Source organism: Oryctolagus cuniculus, chromosome 7, assembly GCF_964237555.1.
Source record: "Oryctolagus cuniculus chromosome 7, mOryCun1.1, whole genome shotgun sequence".
In the NCBI taxonomy this organism is placed as follows: Eukaryota; Metazoa; Chordata; class Mammalia; order Lagomorpha; family Leporidae; genus Oryctolagus; species Oryctolagus cuniculus.
Window position 1 is genome coordinate 123829087 of NC_091438.1, and position 21797 is coordinate 123850883.

At 42.3% G+C, this 21797-nt stretch overlaps 1 protein-coding gene and 1 long non-coding RNA gene across 4 annotated transcripts in view; one reads left to right on the forward strand and one right to left on the reverse strand.

Annotated features, from left to right (window-relative positions):
* LOC100353437 (AGBL carboxypeptidase 4) overlaps window positions 1-21797 on the forward strand; it is a 669119-nt gene that overhangs the window by 150271 nt on the left and 497051 nt on the right. The window lies entirely within an intron of this gene.
* LOC138850657 (uncharacterized) overlaps window positions 20424-21797 on the reverse strand; it is a 64790-nt gene continuing 63416 nt past the window's right edge. The window contains exon 3 of the long non-coding RNA XR_011390724.1: window positions 20424-20935. This is a non-coding gene — a long non-coding RNA (uncharacterized lncRNA). The remainder of the gene's footprint in view (window positions 20936-21797) is intronic.

The window sequence follows — 21797 nt, forward strand, 5'->3', positions numbered from 1 at the left end:
ATTAATTTATTAAATGTTGGAATCCTATTTTCTAAATTATTTAACTTCCTTCTCTCAATATCATTTGATTTCTCTGGCTTATTTACCATAGCCTGATATTAGAAGATAATTATTTTGCTAAGAAGGGAATAGAGGTTTCCAGTATCTGTCCTATATTAAAGTGGATAATAAGATATTAATATGCACTGCAACCATTTGAGTCAGCCTCTTCTTTCTCATTCAATAATATTCATACATATTTAAAAGTATCCCAACTCTGCTAACTAGGTCAGCAGGATATTACCCAATCCGGATATTGTTTTTCCCAGCTGCCATTTCACAAGGGCATAGGCACATGGCTGGTTTCCCATTCATGATGTCTGCACTACAGACAGCTGAAGTCATTAAAGTTTAGACCCAGAAAGACCCCCTAAATATCAGTTTTCTCTCGCCTTCTTTTCCCAGCGGAGAAAACTGAGACCCAAGGACAGAATATATAGGTCCATGGTCTCTAGGTACATGACCTTGGTTGTTTGATTGGGAATCTCATGCTCTTTGTGTTTCAATAAAGAGGAGCCACTTCAGTTATGCTGTCTACCATATTCTCCCTTAGACTGTGTCTTAGTCAATTTGGGCTGCAGTGACAGAGTACCATGCACTAAGTGGCTTATAAACCACAGCTATTTATTTCTCACAGTTCTGGAGGCTGAAAGTCTGAGATCAAGTTGCCAACATGATTGGTTCTATTAAGGGCCCTCTTCCAGGTTGCAGATGGCCGAATTTCTCTTGTATACTCACCTAACAGGAAGAGGGAACTAACTCCGGTCTTTTCAGCCCCCTGCAGGGGCACAAATGTCATTCATGAGGGCTCCATGCTCATGACTCAATTACCTCTCAAAGGCTCCACATCCAAAAGCCATTATACTGGGGATTTAGGTTTCAGCATAAGAATCAGAGGGTGAGGGACCCAAAAAGTTCAGATTGTAGCACATTCTGAGCTAGGCTCTGCTTTTACTTATCACATGTAATCATTTCATCTTTACAATTAACAATATGTTGCCGTTATTATTCTCTAACACAGATGAAGAGATCAGCTCTCAGGTTCACTGGCTTGCTTGAGAGCACATGGCTAGTAGTTGTAGAATGAAAATAGAGAATCTGACTTCAAAATGTTTGCTGTCTGTTCTACCTGAATCTACCTGATCCCATATGGGATCTTTCTGTGTTGCTGTGGGAATCTAATAGGGTCATGGAAGCATTCACTGATGGGGTTGCAGTAGAGGTATTTTTATTCTTGAGTCTCCAGGGCAAGTCTCTGCTGCCTCTGCTGCTCTAATTTGCGTTTCCCTGACCAGCCTCAGGACCCAGCCTACCCTCTACTCTTTCTCTCCTGGGCTTCTTGCCATTAGCTTAGTTGAGAAGACTGATTGAATCTTCCTAGCTTCCTTCTCCACATCTTTGCCCCACAGAACAAGACCATAAACCTCCTCTTTCCAGGATCTCCTTTTGTGCCCTACAGATGCAGAGCTAAGTAGCCAATAAAGGTACAAGATAAGTAGAAACAACTTTTCCAGTTCACCTGGCATTGGTTCCTGCTCTGTCCCTCTGTTACTCTTCAGTGACTTCAGTGTGGCTGCAGTTCCCTCAGGCCCAACCTCCCTTAGGTTAGGAAGCCCTGCTCCTCCAGCAAGCCCCCTCTATGTAGTCTAAGCGCTGAATATTCTTCTTAGGGAAGAATGATAGGTGTGTTTTCATCTCTGAACTCTTCATCAATAACAGACTCCCACATCATAGACTCTGTGCTAACATTTATGGAGCCACACATGGTGCTAGCTAAGTTCCTTATATGTGTTATCTTTTTTTTCCTTTTTTTAAAAATTTTATTTAAGGTGGGGCTGGTGCTGTGGCTCAGTGGGTTAATGCCCTGGCCTGAAGCGCTGGCATCCCATATGGGATCTTTCTGTGTAACTCTGAATTTCAAATAAATAAATAAATCTTTTAAAAAAATTTTATTTAAGGTATACAGACTTCATGCATTTCATATATACAAATTTAGGAACATACAATTCTTCCCATCCTACCTTCCCTCCTGCCTGCATTCCTACTCTTCTTTCTCCTCCCTCTCTTAATCCCACTCTTAATTTTCAAAAAGAACTATTTTCAGTTTCATTTATATTCACAAGATTAACACTACAATAAGAGACCAACATAGTATGAGTAAAAAAAAAAAAAAAAAAAAAAAAAAAAAAACCACTTTCCTCAACAGTAGCGTTAAAGGCTATAAACAATCACCAAATCTCAAAATGTGAATTTTACTTCAGTACATTACATTTTAGATGCTCTGTTAGTTACCACAGATCATGGAAAACACATGGTATTTGTCTTTTTGGGACTGGCTAATGTTATTACCTTGTATAATTACACAAACAAGCTTTTGTGGTCTGCTCTGTTACCCTGTCCATTTTAAAGATTATGAAACTGATATAGAAAGAAATTAAATAACCTGCCTAAAAGCCCACAGGTACTAGAGTTGAGAGTTTAGATCTGAACCAGGATGATTTGTCTGAAAAGTTTGTGATTTTAAAAGATAATGTCTAAAAAATGTTGCCATATTGCCTAGCACACATTAGGTTCTCCATTGGTAAGCATATTTTAACTGCATGTTAAATTTCTAAAGATCTATACAAATGCAAAACATTTGTTTTTGTTATCTTTAAGACTTTGTCTCTTTCTCATCATTTAGTAAGGATTGCCCAGAAAGCTGCGTTTACAGGAAAAAGGAGTGAGATTTGGTATTTACCTAGTTACCTTGATCAAGGAAGACAGCTAGATTTGGCAATCTTAGCTTAGTTGATTTATTTTAGGAAGCCTGAATTATTCACTTGGAATGTCTACACTGATTACGTTGACCAGAGAAATAAATGCCAGAACAGCTTCCCATTGCTGCTGGCTGTGGATCAGGCTGGTCTCACAGGAGAAGGCGCTTTCCTTGAGATCAGGCCTCCTCATACAGATGTCCATGTAGGGAAGCTGGGGTGAGATGATGTGTTTTTGTCCCCAGGGAACATGCTATTTTGACCCCACTGGAAGTCTCCTCAGGTCAGAATTTCCTCTTACGTGGCGTATAACCCGTCTCTTGTTCAAGAGAGGAACTTTTCAGTGACATCCTGGTCATCAGTTACCCAGATTCTGAGGCACCCCTTCATGTATGAGGAGCTCACTACTGCCCGTGGTAGCTTATTTCAGCAGAGAATAGCTCATACTTCCTCTTCTCTTTCTGTTGAGCCAGAGAAGGAGTCTTTGACAGGGTTTTGAAAACACACAGGTAAGGATCCCAGGAAGGATACAGAGAAGCTGGAATGGAAGAAAAGGTCTAGGGTTTTTGTTTGTTAGTTGTTTTGTATGTGGTAGGGTTATCAGTGTAGGGATTTAAGCAAGGGTGTAACAAAGCCAAACATATTTTATATTAAGTGTACTTGGATTGCTATGTGGAGGATGGATTAAAGGGCAGAGAACATTGCTAGAGAGTTCTCTAATGACAATAAAATGCTTAAGATGTGTGTCCTTAAATAGTTTTATATTTTTCTCAATAAAATTTAGCATATCTTTTGTTAGAAAAATGGGAAAGAGTTGAGAAATTCAACTAGAAAATTTTAGCTCCTAGATATTTCAAGATTGTGATATATATTCCTATATATTATATCCCTAACCTAGGAATCTGAAAATATATGGGATTTAAGATCCATGGGATCTGTGATTAATAGACTGTTGTGGTTGAGAGAAAGAGAGAAGTCAAACATTACCCCTAGGTTTTCTGGCTTGTTGGAACTGATGTATGGTAGAACTACCAAAGTGGCAAATAAGAAGATTGTGGAGAATGTATTAATTTTGACAGGATGTTCAGTGTCCAGAAATAGCTGGCATTCGTGCATGTATTTCTAAGGGATTCAGGATGTCAGGAAGGATTTCCAGGTAATAGTTGTTGTAGAAAGTGTGTTGTGTGGTGACGTGGTACTTCTCCCCTCTGTCGTCACTGTCTGGGGCCTGTGTCCAGGTGAAGAGATAGCCAGGGGCTGAAGTGGAACTTGTGATTGAGACTGACTTTCCATCTGAAGACACTGTGGTCAACTCTGACTCCATTGATATGTGAAGAGCTGGGCTGTGTGTTCTGGCCCACGATAACAAAATCTCATGTGGAGCAGAAACTACAACTGCTTTTGAACCTGTCAGGACTGGTTCAGAAACTGAGTATGCTCCAGGTAGAGCAGTAGTGCCTGCAAAGTCAGAATCAGGCCTGCACCAGGCTAGAGCTAATAGCTTTTTCCTCTTCCAACCATCCCACTTGGTCCCTTCATCCTAGATTTTCTGTTTACCTGAACTGACTTTGATATAACTGTAGCCCCTTAGCTTGCTATGAACTTAAGGACAAGGCTCATGACATTGGTAGAGATTAATGAAATAATGAGCAGAACTAAACAGACAGCGCTTCCTTTAAATTGTCTTCTTAGAATCCCCAGTTCCCAAGTCATTACTTAAGCCATTACTTTTTCTGTGGCCGATAGCGTGGTTTCAAGTTTCCCCTAGGTTAGTGCTTGATTCTCTGCCTCTACTCCCTCTCTGTGAGTATCCACCTGGTTTTATTCATTTGTTCTTTTAATTAATTCACTCAGTGTATTGAGCACCTGACATGGGCCAATAACTACACCCAGAGGCAGTGATTGTGAGCAAAATAAGCATGGTTTTTGCCCAACTGGACTCCAAAGCCCAGCTGTAAGGTAGAAAGCTAGAGTGAATGACTGGGTGCTGGAGGGATCTCACAATTTTCCTAGGAGCACACAGAAGATAGGAAGTCTGCATCCATTGAAAGTGTATCAGAAGTATCTCTATTATCTCACTTGAACTCCCAACTGCTCCTTGAGGTAATAGTTTTGTAGTTTCCTGCAATCAAGTAGGAAACCTAGGTTTACAGAAGTCAGTCAATTTCTTTTTCTTTTTCTTTTTCTTTCTTTCTTTTTTTTTTTTTTTTTTTTTTTGGACAGGCAGAGTGAGAGAGAGAGACAGAGAGAAAGGTCTTCCTTTGCCATTGGTTCACCCTCCAATGGCCACCATGGCCGGCGTGCTGCGGCCAGTGCACCGCGCTGATCCGATGGCAGGAGCCAGGTACTTATCCTGGTCTCCCATGGGGTGCAGGGCCCAAGCACTTGGGCCATCCTCCAGTGCACTCCCTGGCCACAGCAGAGAGCTGGCCTGGAAGGGGGGCAACCGGGACAGAATCCAGCGCCCCGACTGGGACTAGAAACCGGTGTGCCTATGCCGCAAGGCAGAGGATTAGCCTATTGAGCCGTGGCGCCGGCCAGTCAATTTCTTAATGTTACACAGTTGCTGAGTACTTGTTACTCAGGGTTTCTTTTTTTTTAAACACCAAACCCTATAATGCTTCTACTGTCAGAGTACTTATCTAAAAATCAGCCAAGAAACTCAAAGCTATAAATTCTTGGATCACTTGGCCTACTGTGACCTTAGACCAAGGTTTTGCAACCTGAAGTTCAAGAATGTGTTTATAAGAATGCTCAAATTCTTCAAACCTAGATACCAGATGTAGTATATGAACGTATACGTGTGCTTTGGGTGGGGGAGAGAACTTCTTAGCTCCTACCAAATTTCCAGAGGTGGTTATGACTTAGTATAGATCAAAGATTCTACATCACACCCTATTCTAAACTCCTGTCCTTCTGTGTCCATAGCTATGGTGGATGTTTGCCATTGAAGAGTCAGTGTAATATATTGGAAAAACCTTGAAACTGTCAGGAGCTCTTGACACTACCCCAGCCCTGCCACTAACTTGCCTGGTGGCCTTCTGTGATCTATTCTTTACACTGAACCTCACCTGCCAGCAGTCTGTGCATACATATGAGGTCTCAAGGGCAGTGTCTCACAGCTGGACCATATTGCAGGCATCAGAAGCTTGGTAGGCCCTAAGTGGCAGTGCACAGAATGACAGGCACTGAGACTGGTGGGCAGCTGGGAAGGCAGATCCCTGCTGTCAGGGCTCACTGAGGGCCCGTGTGCCTGACTGCTATTGGGCGTGAATAATTCTCTTGGATCCAAGATCCTTAGGAGGACTTCCTTCTGAGGTTATGTCCTCCAACATTCCAGCCAATGGGAGACCGAAGGTAAGCCTCTTGGTGCCGAATCCCTTTGTCTATGTCTTTAACTCGAGTGTGGTCCCAACTAGAATGTGCTTTCTCCCTCCTGCAATGTCAAAATGCCTGAGCTCTCAAGTGACTGAGTCAGTGCTAAATATTTAATGCATGGAGTCTGCCTTCCCAGGGCCTTTGATCTGAAACTTCTTAAAACATCTTAAAAGCCCTTCAGAAACTGGTTTAGTATTTCATTACAGTCACTTAAAATAGATTTATTTTATCAAAACATCCTGTCAGGAACCCTGAAAGCAGGATGTTTAACCCCAGTGGTTCGGACAGGACTGCCTCTGCGCATTAGGCCTCAGCATCTCTGGACAGCCCCGCCTGCGTGCTGAGGGGCACAGCTGTCACGGCGTCCCTGCAGTAGCTCCGGAGCTGCTGGCAGAGGAGGTGGCAAGGCTTCTTGGAGCCTTGGGAGCTGCATCTCAAGAACACCCCACGAAGGAAATGAATGTGGCCGAGAGTCTGTCACAAACCAGGCCCTCACCTTGGCTTCTTGCTTGTTGAGTCTTATGGAATCTTCCTAACGGCTGTGTGAGATGGGTGGTGATATCTGTGGTACTCATTAGGAAACTAAGGTTCAAAGGCATGTATTAATTTCTGAGATTCCTGATTCTAGATGCCAGCTTGTGGCACAGGACATTAAGCTGCAGCTTCCAAAGCCAGGACCCAATATTGGAACACTGGTTTGAGTCCCGACCACTGCACTTCTGATCCATCCTGCTAATGTACCTGGGAAAGCAGAAGACGCCCCACGTGCTTGGGCTGCTGCCACCCACCTTGGAGACTGGGATGGAGTTCCTGGTTCCTGTCTTAGGCCTAGCCCAGATCCAGCCATTGTAGCCATTTGGGGAGTGAACCAGTGGATAGAGTTGATCTCTCGATCTCTCTCTCTCTCTGTCTCGTTCCCTCCCTCACTCCCTCCTTCTGTCTCTGTCACTCTGCCTTTCAAATAAATAAAATAAATCTTAAAAATATCTGAAGTCTACAGAATAATTAAAATGGAAACTCATGGCTACCTCAAAATCTTATGTTTTGGGATTTTGTTTGTTTCCACTGACATTTGTCATTTCACTGAAAACTCTGTGTTTTTTATTTAAAATGAAATAATAAGTAAAAATATCAGTTTGTAAAATTCTATAACTGGTACATACTAATTAAAATGATACAGAAATGGATAATGAAAAATTAAAAATTACTTAAAGTCCTACCATCTAGATAGCTATGAATATTATACGTCTATTAATTGTATTGATTAATTAATATTTTGAAACTTTCTGATAGTTTCTTTAGTAGCTTCTCATTGCAACTTTATAAACTCTATCATTCTCCCAGCTTTAGACAGGGGAATGATGACAGCAAAATAAGAAATATGACATGATTCTTCCACCACCAACCTGAGGGAACAAAATCGATTGCTGTAAAGCCCTGACATAGTTAGGAGCTGGAGCAGGAGTCAGAGTGAAGCAAACGTTCCTTTGTGTTTTAAGCAACTGGGAAACCTAGGGAAAACCAGTTTGGTGGAAGAGTTTCTGTCCAGTGTATTCCCAAGACTGAGGTGAGGATTAATGAGAGGAAGTATTTTGTAAGCTGAAAAGTACTGTGCAGATGAAGGGAAATTTAAGTAACAGAAAGACTGCAAGTAGTGTGCCTCCCCACAACTGCCTGTGTGAGTGTGGTAACCCTGCATATTTCACTTTGCCTAAGGTGGTCCCTATATATGTCTAGTACCACAGACATACATAGCGAAATAATAGCATTCATTCTCTTTTTCTACAACAATGTCCTGATTTTGGTGATAAGTATTATAGCTGCCTGAAGTATCGGTGAAATATGATTAGATAGCTCACAAAGCTGAGGATGCCAGACTAAGCAACGAAGAGGTCTCCCTGTAGGGTTGGACTGCACATGGGATGGCAGGGCACCTAGGGCTTTATAGAAGACACTGATGAGAGGGCATTTTGTGCCTAACACCAGTAGGAAGGAAAAAGCCTATGAGGAGGCTGACCTTACCTGTGGAGTGCACATGGGATGTGTTTCTGGTGGAAAAAGTAAGCTGGTAGATTACCCTGGCGATATCCCATCCCCTAGTGGAGGGCAGGTTTGGAAATAATATTTGTAGGGGGCCGGCTGTGGTGCAGTGGGTTAATTCCCTGACCTGAAGCATCGGCATCCCATATGAGTGCCAGTTCAAGATCCGGCTACTCCACTTCCGAACCAACTCTCTGCTATGGCCTGGGAAAGCAGTAGAAGATGGCCCAAGTCCTTGGGTCCCTGCACCCACGTGGGAGACCCAGAAGAAGCTCCTGACTCCTGGCTCCTGGCTTTGGATCAGCGCAGCTCTGGCCGTTGTGGCCAATTGGAGAGTGAACCAGCGAATGAAAGATACCTTTCTCTCTCTCTCTCTCTCTCTCTAACTCTTTCAAATAAATAAATGAATCTTTAAAAAAAATAAATAATATTTGTAGGCATTTAGCCCTGAAAGGAAATCTGAAGTTTCAAGTGATCAAACATTCTTCACAGATTATTTTCACAATGTTTTAATCCTTTCCTATGCCTCCACTTTCACCTCCCTCTAATCTATTTTTCACAAGTTTCAGGGAGATCTTTTAGAGCCCAAATCTGATATTCAATTACCAACTGTTCATTTATCCTAGAGGATAAAAATCTAAACTCCTTTACAGATGATGCAAAGTTCTTCTTGATATGGTCTCTGTCAGTGAACTCAGTCTCTAATACCGTCACCTTTGACTGAATCCCTATAGGTAAACTTTATGATTCAGGACTAATAATGGTTTGTCTTTGTTGAGCATTTACAAGGATGCCCAGTCACTATTCCAATTACTTTGCATATACTAATCCCTTAATTCTAACAACCCTATGAGATAGGTGCTTCTAGTAGATCCTATATTTTTCAGTTGAGGAAATTGAGGAATGGGGGATAATTTATTTATTAAGTAGTGGAGCTAGAATTGGGAGCCAAAGAAGTTTGTCTCCAAGTCTATACTCTCAATCACGTTATAATACTACCTCTTGGTCTAAAAATATGTATCTTGTATTCCATGTTGTTCCTGCTGCCTAGAATGCCCTCTTTTACCAATCTGCTCAGATAACTAATAATATAAGGTTCAGTAGCCATTTCAAGTCAGTGTTCCAGAAATAGAGCATCCTTACTTGGCAGGATTCCTTCCCACTCCCTTTTAAAAATATTTGTTCAGCTCATTTCAACTCTGGGCTGTGCACATGGAAATAGAGACAATGGATGGAGTGGTACAAAACAGGAAAAACAATTTCCTCAAAATCTTTTATTGAGAGAGAGAGAAAAACTTTAAATACTTTTTACACTGCCCAATATGTGGGCCCCAGAATAAAGATGATAATATATAGAAGAGGGCAACAAGGAGGGTGGTGGACAAAGCAGTCAGAGATGGCTTGCTAGTTAAATGTCAGAGGATGATGGCATAATCAACATTTTAAGTTATAAGGGACTTGGAAGTCATGCACTTCCACACTGTGAAACTGGGGCTCGGAAAGAGGGAGGGTCTCCCAGCTGGAAAGTGGCAGAGCTGAGTGCCCCAGCTCCCTCTTGATGTAAGCAATTAGGACATGCAGAGTAGTTAGAAAGGGCAAGAGCTTCACAGAAGGGTAAGAATTGGGGAGCATCAAAAATAGTGCAAAAGAATCAGGGATGGACATAGCATATGGTATGGAGAGATAACTGAGGAAACTCAAAGAAGTACCTTTTTCTATGGGAGAGATGGAACCTATAACCTTTTTAAATTGGAAAACTGCCTGGATATTTTGAAGCTGAATCTCCTTTAACTATGCGAAATAAAGAGCTCCCCAAATAGTGTCTGTTCTTCCATTATTTTCTGGATCATCAAGATTCTCAGTGCCCTTTACAGAAGCTTTTACTTCTGCTGCAACCAGCTTCTCATTAGAATTCCTGGACGTTGCTCACTGTTGCTAAGTGCTCTGTAATGAACTCATGGTGGGTTAAGAAAAGACCAGGCTTGTTGCAGTCACATTCTGTAGAGATTTCCTGGGCATTTCCATGGCACCACAGGCTAGTTATATCATCACAAGCATGTCATCCTCAAACACTAATTTGTTTGTTTTCTTTACTGTCATACTCACTTTCTCCAAGTCAACCAAAGGGGTTCCCAGATTTTCACTCAGGGGTTTGCACTGTTGTGGGGAGCAATCCGGACTGGACTAAGTTACTGGAATTAAGACTTATTCTATGCATCTGCTCTCCCACAATATGGCGCTGGGAGAGAAGTAAACAGCTTCCGCACAGCTGCCTCCAGTTCAACCAATAAACTGTAGGACTTGCTACTGATTGGAGGAGAGCAGCGTACTCGGCGTGTGGGCAGCCGAGTTGGGATTGGCGGAGGAGGACTATAAAGGAGGAGAGAGACGGCATGCACCGGGAACATCTAAGGGGAACATCTAGCTGAAGGAACACCTGTGCAGCCCCCGAGAAGAGCCGGCCGGCGGTGTGCCGCTCCCCTGCGGAAGTGGGGAATGTGGCCAGGGGGAACTGCCCTTCCACGGAGGTGGAAGGGACAGTAGCCAACCCGGGAAGAACCAGCAGCAAACCCGGGGAGGGCCGAGCAGACGAAAGAACAGCGCAGGGTTCAGTGTTGCTCCTCCACGAAGAGGGGGAGCGACATAATGGTGCCGTGACTCGGATAGGAAACTTAGGAGGGAAGAAACGGGAAGAAGTGGAAAATACCGGAGAGAGAGACTAGCAAACAGCCTAGGGAAAAGCCGGACGAAAAGAGGTGCCGGAGGAAGCTGTTGAAAGCCTAGGCATAGACTCAGATACGGACTACGGGGGGAAGCTGGGAGAAATCTCTAAGGTCAAAAGCGAAAGTGAAAGCTAGAACAAACAGACTCAGATGCGGACTGTGGGGAGAGGCCAGGAGAAATGAGGGAGGAGTATTGTTGGAGGAAAGCTTGGGGAAACATACCGGGTAGAGAAAAATGTGAGGGAAATTGAAGCCGCGGGGGGCAGGCCAAGGCGGACACGAAAGCCACTTTGGGATTCTCAAGTTAGCCCGGGAATAGGGGGCGAAAAGTTGAAACCAGAAGCTGAAACGTAAGCCAGATTGGGATCCGTCTGATTAGCCCGGGGAGCAAAGGACGGGAAGCCAAACAGTGGGGCGGAGACGTATGCTGGGTTGAATTCGCCAGGCTAGCCCAGGGAACTTAGATTGAATGCTAGTGGCGGACACGTAAGCTACGCTGTGTTACTCGCGGAGGCCGCCGCGTGCAGAGAGAGCACGGGGCGTGAATAGATAGGGAACGGGGCTGGCGCGAGGCCGTGGTGCAGACGCGAAGGGCGTGGAGACCGCGGAGCGCGCGAAGCCAAGCCGCGCAAAGCCGGGAAGCTGTGCAGATGAAAGAGGCGCGGGCTGAAGCGGCTCAGAGCCAGAAAGCTGCCGAGAAGCAGCCTCGGGGCGGGCAGCGGGAAGCTGCGGGGAGAAACAGAAGTTTGGAAGTGGAGTGAGAGAAATGGGAATGTTGGCAGACAGAAGTAAAATGGGAGAAATAGGAATGCCCGGAGATAGAGAAATAGAGAAATAGAAAGGCCTCCCTACAATACAACAATTAGAAGGCTTGGATTCGGTCTGCCTGATTAGGGAAGTGGTGAGCACCTGCGGGCGGCTAGCAGCTTATGCGCCGCAGGTCACCGAAGACAGGCACGAATTAACATCAGTAAGGCTTCCCCACAATACAACAATTAGGAGGCTTGGATTCGGTCTGCCTGATTAAGGCGGTAAGCGCCAGCAAGCAGCTCGACCAGAGTATGAGCTGCAGGTCACCGAAGATAGGCACGAACCAACACTAATAAGTCTCCCCCACAATACGGCAATGAGAAGGCTTGAATTCGGTTTGCCTGATTGTTAGGGCTTGTAAGCCCCTGCAGGCAGAGCAAAGCATGCGCTGCAGGGCACCGAACACAGGCACGTATCAGCGCCTAAAAACCTCCTCACAACATGGCAAAGAGAGGACCGGGATTCGGTTTGCCTGATTGATAGGACTTGTAAGAGCCTGTGGCAACTCTAGCAAGTAGAGCAGAGTGTGTGCCACGGGACACCGAAGACAGGCGCGTATCAACGCCAAAAATAAAAAGAAAGGGGGATCTGTGGGGAGCAATCCGGACTGGACTAAGTTACTGGAATTAAGACTTATTCTATGCATCTGCTCTCCCACAATATGGCGCTGGGAGAGAAGTAAACAGCTTCCGCACAGCTGCCTCCAGTTCAGCTAATAAACTGTAGGACTTGCTCCTGATTGGAGGAGAGCAGCGTACTTGGCGTGTGGGCAGCCGAGTTAGGATTGGTGGAGGAGGACTATAAAGGAGGAGAGAGACGGCATGCACCAGGAACATCTAAGGGGAACATCTAGCTGAAGGAACACCTGTGCAGCCCCCGAGAAGAGCCGGCCGGCGGTGTGCCGCTCCCCTGCGGAAGTGGGGAATGTGGCCAGGGGGAACTGCCCTTCCACGGAGGTGGAAGGGACAGTAGCCAACCCGGGAAGAACCAGCAGCAAACCCGGGGAGGGCCGAGCAGACGAAAGAACAGCGCAGGGTTCAGTGTTGCTCCTCCACGAAGAGGGGGAGCGACACACTGTGACTGCGGACAGTGCTTAAACTGAAAGAGCAGATGGACTAGTGGAATTTCAGACACAAGTCAGAATAGTTCCTGCTGATGGATAAGATGACACTTCCTAAATGGCACAAGAAATCACAACAGTTTTGAGGATTCCTCTTTTAAAATAAATAGACCTATTTTCTAGAACTGTAGGTTTGTATTATCCTACAAATGTGAGTAGAACCACCAGCTGTCTCTTTCCATCTTATAAGAATGACACGCTCTTCTGTTATGTACCTAACATAGTGCCTAGTATGTAAAAGACTTTTAATGGTTGCTTATTCTCTCCCTTAACACACTCCTTCCCCTCACCTGCCCAGTATTGTCTTTTGGGCTTTATCTCCCTCTTTCTTCTCTTTCCCTGTCTCTGACTGTCTCATGTACTTTGGCTCTCTCTTTCTCTATCTTTTCCTGAACTCAGCACCTCTTTGAGAGAGCAGGCAGTTGAATCAATAAGCCAGCCTATTGTTATCTGTGTCATTCTTACAGTTCAGAGGGAAAAATCAAAAATCTGTACTCTGATTGACCTCCATACCGTGTGTGTGTGTGTGTGTGTGTGCGCGCATGTGTGTGTTTGAGAGACAGAGAAAAGGCTGAGCTACCCTTTAGTATGCATATTTTTATATCATTGATCTCTTTTCTAACTTGAAATTTTATTTCTGGGCAGGCGCCACAGCTCACTTGGCTAATCCTCCGCCTGCAGTGCCAGCACCCCGGGTTCTAGTCCCAGTTGGGGCGCCGGGTTCTGTCCCGGTTGCTCCTCTTCCAGTCCAGCTCTCTGCTGTGGCCCGGAAGTACAGTGGAGGATGGCCCAAGTGCTTGGGCCCTGCACCCGCATGGGAGACCAGGAGGAAGCACCTGGCTCCTGGCTTTGGATCAGTGCAGCGCGCCAGCTGTGACAGCCATTTGGGGAATGAACCAACGGAAGGAAGGCCTTTCTCTTTGTCTCTCTCACTCACTGTCTAACTCTGCCTGTCAAAAAAAAAAAAAAAAAAGAAAAAGAAATTTTATTTCTGTGGTATTTCAGAGCCCTGCATTGAATGTCACTTCCTATTTTGTGTTTTTGATGCATGGCCTGCGTTTATCAAGAGTTTGGTGATGTTGTGTGTTTTTAGACTAAATATCCTTGGTTATTTTTTTCAATGCTACTCATTGTGGGAAATGCAGTATTCAAAGAATGCGATCTGAATTCAAACCTTGGCCCTGCCCATACAATTTCCATCTTCCCCAGTATTACCATAGTAGTTAATTTGGACTACAAAATGAAATGCAATGTTTATCAAACATGTTGTTCCAAAATCTTCCCAGTATTATTTCCCTCCATCCTCACCCAGTATACTGTGCTTCATCCATCCCAAATTGCTCTCTGCTCAAAGGAAAATGTACAGACCTATGTACAAGTGGTCCTTGTACCTTCATTTGCTCAGGCTAGCAACACTAAGAGCTCTAACAATCCAGACCAAATGTTCCTATTACTTGAAGTCTAAACTAATTACTCAGGCAGATTTAGTCCTTCTTCCTCTTTGACTCCCTCAGTGCTTTGTGCTTCCCTCTACTTCAGCATTCTGTGCTCGGTATGATCCTCATTCCCTCTCTTTCCCTGGTGGATTGTGAATTAATTGTGGACAAAGACTGTATCTGATCCATCACTGTACCCCCAGTTCTCAGTTCAGGGCCTTCCATAGCTGAGATGTTTTCTAAAAGTTAGTGAAGCAACATATTAGGGGCTATGACTCCTTGCTCTGGTCTAGCCCTAAGACATATTTTGTGTATGTCATCTCATTTCATTCATTCAGTCCACTCAGTCTCATGCTCTGTCCAAAACATTGTCCCTGTCATGTGCCTCTTATACCTTTGATGTCATATAGTACTTTTAGTCAGAAGTTTGCCTCTTGATGATCTATTTCCTGACTCCATTTCTGGAAATATTGAAGGCCCAAACTATACTCCTCCTGCCAGTTGGATTTGTTCAGCCCATGTTGAAAGTGAAAAAATCCCCAGACACTGGACAATAAGAATTTTGCCAGGAAAACTATCATTTCATTTAGAGGATTCCATGCTGAGTAAGAGAGAGAGATTGAATGGAGGCCTAGACCTGAGATACTGTGGAAACAGGATGTTAGTCCCTTGGGTCAGTGCCTATTAGCACTAATTTTAAATGACAGCAAGAGGGATTCTGAACTATTCAGACTCTGGAATTTTAGGAAACTCCTTGAAAAACCAAAGTCCTCGGGGGAAACTGGAGATGGCTGTCTGCTGTATCTGGCTCCCAGAGCCTTGTGGGGACCCAAGTGATGCATTGTGTTTGGGCTGTGCTATAATTGATGGACAGGAGATTTTGAACAGGCAGGAAAGAGGTGATTCCCAGTGACTATTGCAATAAAATGCACTAGTACTAGTAGGTAAATACAGACATGGCTCTCAGGGTAAAGGGAAATAGTTAAGACAACAGCTGTGCCTGCCCTCAAAGAAAGCCTTGGTCTAGTATAGGAGGCAAGACTCACATATACGTAACTATGATGAAAGCAAGAAAGGTGCTGTGAACAAGTCATTGGTTTGTACTGTGGGACTAATGGTGGGGGAAGTCACTCTTATCTGAGCCAAAGGTTTGTTTGCAGATAAAATCACACAGAAGCTCTTGGTACAATGCTTAAAGGATATTAGGCAGCCAATAAATGTGCATTTTTAACTTTCTTCTTTTCTCTGTATTAAATCTTCCAACTTTATTTTTAATGTTTCATTGATTCATACTTTTTTTTATATATTCCCTTTCTTTCGTGTTATAGATTAAGGTATGTGTTTTGCCATAGAGAAATACACAGAAAATGACCTTGTTTCACTTCATGATGAACCAAGGCCAAGGCTGAACAGAGAGGATAGGCCCTAATCCAACCAAGCTCCTACTTACTTGGTCTGTGCACAAACTGCACAAAGCATTTTCCATGCACCTAGGAGTGCACATTACAAAAGCCTATTTTTATTTCTAAAATCCTGCTTCCTGACTGGAGTGGGAGTTAAACTTTATATTTCTTCGATGTTCAATACCAAATGGCTTATGGGAGCCCTAGAAGAGTGGTTTCAAATAAGCATTTTAATGTAGAATAAAGGTCAACGTGCTGGAATTTGAAACCATTAATCCTTTTGCTCTTAAGGAAGACTGTACTTTAACAGAATAAATAACAGATTAAATAATAAGAGTTCTTGAAATTCCAATGAGAAAAATTACACATTACATTGTTGAGAGTTGAAACCAATGAGACCTTAATGTTCTCTCCCTCATTCTCCTATTTTAGGTTGCCAAGATTTAGAAGGTAAAGAGAAATTGTTCGTTTAATTTTCTATTGTTTTGAAGGTAGAGAGAATGTTTGAGTCTCTGAAGCTTAAGGGATCAATTATATTGGAAAAATAAGCCTTTAGTTTTATAGGAGGAACAAGTACATCATCATATCCTAGAGAAAATAAATTCCATACTAATTATTTCAACTTTCAGTGAGCAAGGCCCCAGAAAGGACAGACAGGAAGGTCAGCCATCAAAGTGGGCCAACAAACTCTGTCCAAAATAGTCATCTTACATGACCACTCAAGACCTACATCAAATACTACCTCCACTTAAAAGGCTTCTGTCACTTCTCAGTGAATATTTACAATCCCCCGCCTCTGAGCTTGCATAGAATGCTGCTGACACATCTGTTTTTCTTGATCTTTTCCATACTTGTAAACACATCTGTCTCTTCCTTCCCCAATTATACATGAGTTCCTTAGGGATAAAAAGAAGTTTACTATTGCATTCTGTGTTCCATACACTGTACTAAGCACCTGAATTGTAATGTTTAGTGTAATCTAACCACATCTTTCTAGAGATTATTATCCCATTTATAGATTAAAAACTGGAAATTAAGGAGGCCAGCTAAATTGCCCCAGGTTCCAGTCGTAGGATAGTGATAAAGCCAAATTATTTCTAACTCATATCTACAGGGGATACCTTGTGGATATTGTTATATATCCCCAGATATATATTGTTATATATAACCCCAGAGATTTGAGTTTATCCTGCTGACAATGGACATCATTGAATCTGTTAAAGCAAATAGGTGATATGATCAAATTTTAAGAACTGTCTGTGTGGCAGGAGAAAATAGTATGGGAAACTATTTTGGTAATCTTGGCTAGTCATGTAGAAAGCATCACAGAAGAATTGATATGTTAAAGAGATAGTCAGAAGTTAGAGTGGACAGGGTTTGGAGACCAGAGAGAAGATTAAGATTGGAATTGAAGCAGAATCCTTTGTTGTTCTGAAGCCTAGGTAGGTTAAGATGCCACCCACAGTACTGGGAAGCAGATCTCATTTTAAAGATGCTTATTGAAAGGATATTTCTACCAAAAAACCAGACAAGTTATAAGGTTAGAATCTTCCTACCCATTCCCTGAGTGTTTGTAATTTCCAGCATTTGCACTCAAATCTTTCGGTTAATAAGTGAGGACACTGAAGAATGGAATTGAAGCACTTATCCAAGTTCTTTCATGCCATCTGACTTACAATAAAGGCTAAATAACTACTTGTCAACAGAAGGTTTCAAGTTAACATTAGTAACTTTGAAATGGTATTATCTGATGGTTGATCTTATTAATCCTTACACTTTAGTTCCTCTTTGAACTCTCTGGAGGGCAGAAAGAACAAAAGACTAGAAGCTACCAGAGGCTTCTGAAGATTCCTTAAATAAAGCAGAACTGAAAATTCTTGGAAATGAATAATAATTCAAAAGCAATATTCATAGGCAAAATGCTAACTTAGTCCGATTTAAAGACTGACCTTACCAATCATCTGGCTTATTCACGATGATACAGTTTGGTAAGTTGGAAGGAGCTAATGTTAAAACTCTAGCTTTTGTCCTTAAGTTTTATATTCTTTTCACTTCACTGTAATAATCTTTGATTACTCCTAAATTTCCTGCATTTCTCCCCAGCCTTGAAAATTGAATTGTGTTTTCAAGCCTGAAGATTTTTCTCTGCTCTCATGGTGTATACAATAATAGCTTTATACCAGGTCAGAAAAAGGCAATGTTAAACTAGGCAGATACAACCCAAACTTTCCATAGCACCCTCCTTCCCACAATGTGCATGGCATCTAAACACCTGTAATGTCCTAGAGCTGGAAGAATCTGAGAGGGCTAGCTAGGCCAGTCTTCTGCAGTGGAAACAGCTAAGATCCAAATAGTTAAAATGCCTTGCACTCCAATGGCTTTCAATCACATATCAAGGCCAGCATATAAACTTGGGACATTCTTACTCAAAGCAATAAGAAAAAAGTATAGACCAAGGTCAACTTCCTAATTTTACACATTAGAAAACTGAGTCTTCTTCATATATTCATGAATTCAATCAAAAGACATTTACTGAGTTTCCAGGATATGATGGGAGATGGAGGTGCAGCAATGGAAAAGAAAGATGGGATTAACATCTTCACAGAGCTTCCAGTCTAATAGGGAAGACAGCCTTACATAATTAATCATACTGGAATGGCATGTACTCCAATAGAATAGATTCAAAACGGAAAGCATCAGGTCAGAGAGCTCTCCCTGAGGAAGCGATGCCTCAGCTTAATACAGGAGTAAAAACATCAGTTCTGTAGAACCCTCATTCTTCTCCTTTTTAGAGAAAAATGAGGAAAAAGACACATAATTTCTCTTGGTCTTAGTGTCCCCACTAGGTGTAAAGTAAGAATATTATAATTCCTACTTGCAGAGTTTTGATTAGTTTCAAACTAGTTAACACTTAGAAAGAACATAGGATTTGACACATACTTCTATGTAAGGGATCATAAAATAAAATTAAGAGTCTGGGATCCAAAGGGTTGAGAGAAGTTAACCAGAAAAACCACAAGGCAGAGAAATGTTTCTGATAGAGAACACCAAATACAGAGACTGAAGCAAGAGATTCTATTTCTAGGAACTGAAAGAAGCCAAGCATGGCTAAAATATAATGTACCCTGTTGATTGCAAAGAGGCATTCAGAGTCTAGATAATGGGATTGGAGGGGTTTGTGGATGTTATTAGAGTTTATCCAAAAAACAGTGGATATTCAAGGAAAGATTTAAAACACAGTGTCTTATTTGTATGTAAGGGTTTTTGGAATTCCTTCAGACCACTTTGTGGAATATGGATTGGATGCAAGTGGGATGAATTGTAGAGACTAGTGAGAGGAAGTGAGACAGGGTCAAGGGTAAGACAGGATCCAGACCTTCTGCCTTCCAAGCTGGGGCTTTTACCAAGCTGTGCAGCATTTTTCTAATGCGCTTTGATGGAGGCGTGTCATGCCAAATGCATTCTCTTCACTTCTGGACATTTGCAGTGCTTACCCTTTGAGCTGCATCCCCTTCATTAAGTGGATGTCCTGTTCCCCTGACCAAGAATGTAATTACCGAAGGGGAGATCAGATTAAAATTGAGTTTCCGTAATGGGCCATTTGTTTGGAAGGGAGCCTGAAGGTATTTCTGAGGACTTTAATCAAAGGGGGAAAAAGCCAATAGAACTTCTGTGATGATGATGATTATTAGGGCAATTGAACTCCAGGCACAGCCTGCTTCTACATCAGTGAGTCATTGCTTGCTTTTCTGAGGTCCTTAATTGGATGAGATTTGTTTTCCTCTGTAGTCTAGACTCTAAGGAACAGAGGGGACCTTAAAGGTTGTCAAGTTCAAGCTCATAATAAAGCTTGAGCCCTGGCTATAGCACTTTTATCAGTGGGGCATCCAATCCCTACTGCCACACCTGAACTGACAAGGAACTCATTATCTTTAAAGATACCCTCACTATTGTGAGCAACTCAGAAAGCAAGTTCTCCTTTTATGGAAGTGTGCCTCTGAGTCCCACTTATGAATGTGCTCTGGTTCTGCTGCTGGGGGTAGCTGGACTTATCTGACCTTCTGCCTCAGGCAAGCCACAAAAAGATCATCAAGAAGCTAGAAGCTGCTGTGTACTTCTTATCCTCCTCTCATACAGCATGTGTTACTGTGTATTAGTAATGTTCATGGAGACCCAACAACACAGTGACTTAAAGAACAATGAAGTTGTGGATGGTGTAGTGGTGTAGCAGGTTAAACTTCCACCTGAGACACTGGCATCCCATATGAGCACCGGTTTGAGTCCCAGCTGCTTTACTTCCGATCCAGCTCCCTCCTAATGGACCTAGGAAAGCAGTGCTTCCACTGCTTGGAAGCACTTCCCAAGTGCTGGCCCAAGTCTGAATCTCCAGACTTCTGGTTTAGCCTGGTCTAGTATAAGCCATTGAGGCCATTTGGGGAGGGACCCACCAGATGAAAGATCTTTCTCTCTTTTTTTCTTTCCTTTTCTCTTTCTCTTCCTCATCCTCTTTCTCTTCCTCTCTCTAGTTCCGTCTCCCTCTGTGTGTCTCTCTCTGCATCTCTCTGTATTTGCCTTTCAAATAAATAAAATAAATCTTTTTTTTAAAAAGAACAATCAAGTTTATTCTCTTTCACAAAATGGTTCCATCCAGTACCCTGATGCACCTTCTTCTTCTTCTTCTTCTTCTTCTTCTTTTTTTTTTTTTTTTTTTTTTTTTTTTTGTCATCTGCACATTCCAGTTCAAGTTCCATCAGGTTCTAACTTGTGGAAGGGGAAAATGAGGCTAGAGAAAGAAAGCTCACTGCCTTATAGCTTAGGCCAAGGTGACACACATGTCTTTAATTTGCATTCCAATGGTCAGAACTTAGTTAAATGGCTATACTTAAGTGCAGTGGGAATATTCATAGACTATGTGGTCTGGTCACATGCCCAGGAAGAGGGGGAAAGATATTCAGGGCCATCCACCAGCCTCCACTATAATCTATGAGGTCAGATAGGCAGGCTGCAGTTCAAATGGGCTCTCATTTCTACTGTCATTCTCTTTCGTTTGATTCTTCCGGTGGTATGTTTCAAATCATGAGTGTAGCAGAAAGCACATAGCATTTGAATGCAGATATCAAAGTCCCATACTTATTTACTGAGCACTTTATAACTCCTTTCACTGCTGTAAGTCTGTTTCTTCATTAATGAAATTGGAAGAAAAACGCCCATCCCACCAACTCTTGGGAAGCTAGAAAGGAGGAATTGATACAATCACGTTAATTAAAATGCAAGTAAACATGAAATAGTTTTGCTTTAGTCTTCAAACTATTGACTCCAACTTTTTCTAACTACCCAACCTAAAAGGCAAAAGGTTATTTCTCAGTTTGGAATATCTATATCAATTGTATTCATTATCATCTCGGACAAAAAACCCACCGTGAAATGTTTATAAGACAGAGTCATTAATTTTACAAGCATTCACAATTTATTTGAGGAAACAAATAGAAGAGTTTGATGTTGACCATTACTCATAGGAATAGCAGCAATGGTAACAATATTCCTCATGAGTAGCAAGACCCATTTATGAAAATTTATGTGGAACAATCTATTCTAGGTGCTTTATATAGTTGCTGACTTTTATAATATACCTATGAGGAAAACATTTCATCCATGTTCTATGGATCATAAACTTTACATTCAAAAACTTTAAGTCATTTGGTATGGGTCTCCCAGGCAGTAATGGACAGACCCAGGATTTCAGTTTAAGAGTTTGTGTATACATAGTTCCTCTTAAGATTTCATTCATGGGGCGAGATCATTGGCTTACTAGCAAATATTTACAAAGTGCCAAGAGCTAGGAAAACGGAGCCAAATAAGTCGTCTTAACTGGTTTATCTTGTCTAATTCTTAATAAAGAAAAAAATAAATCATATGATAACTACCTCAAAATTCACCAACCTCCTTGGACTATATCCATACACTCAGTCTTACTTTTGTTAGAATGGAAACGTGCCTTTGATCCTGTTTAAGTCCAATCACTTATATTCTAGACCTCTTCTGATTTTAACTCTATTTATTCTAAATCTTAAATTTATTTTTTCTGTATTTCC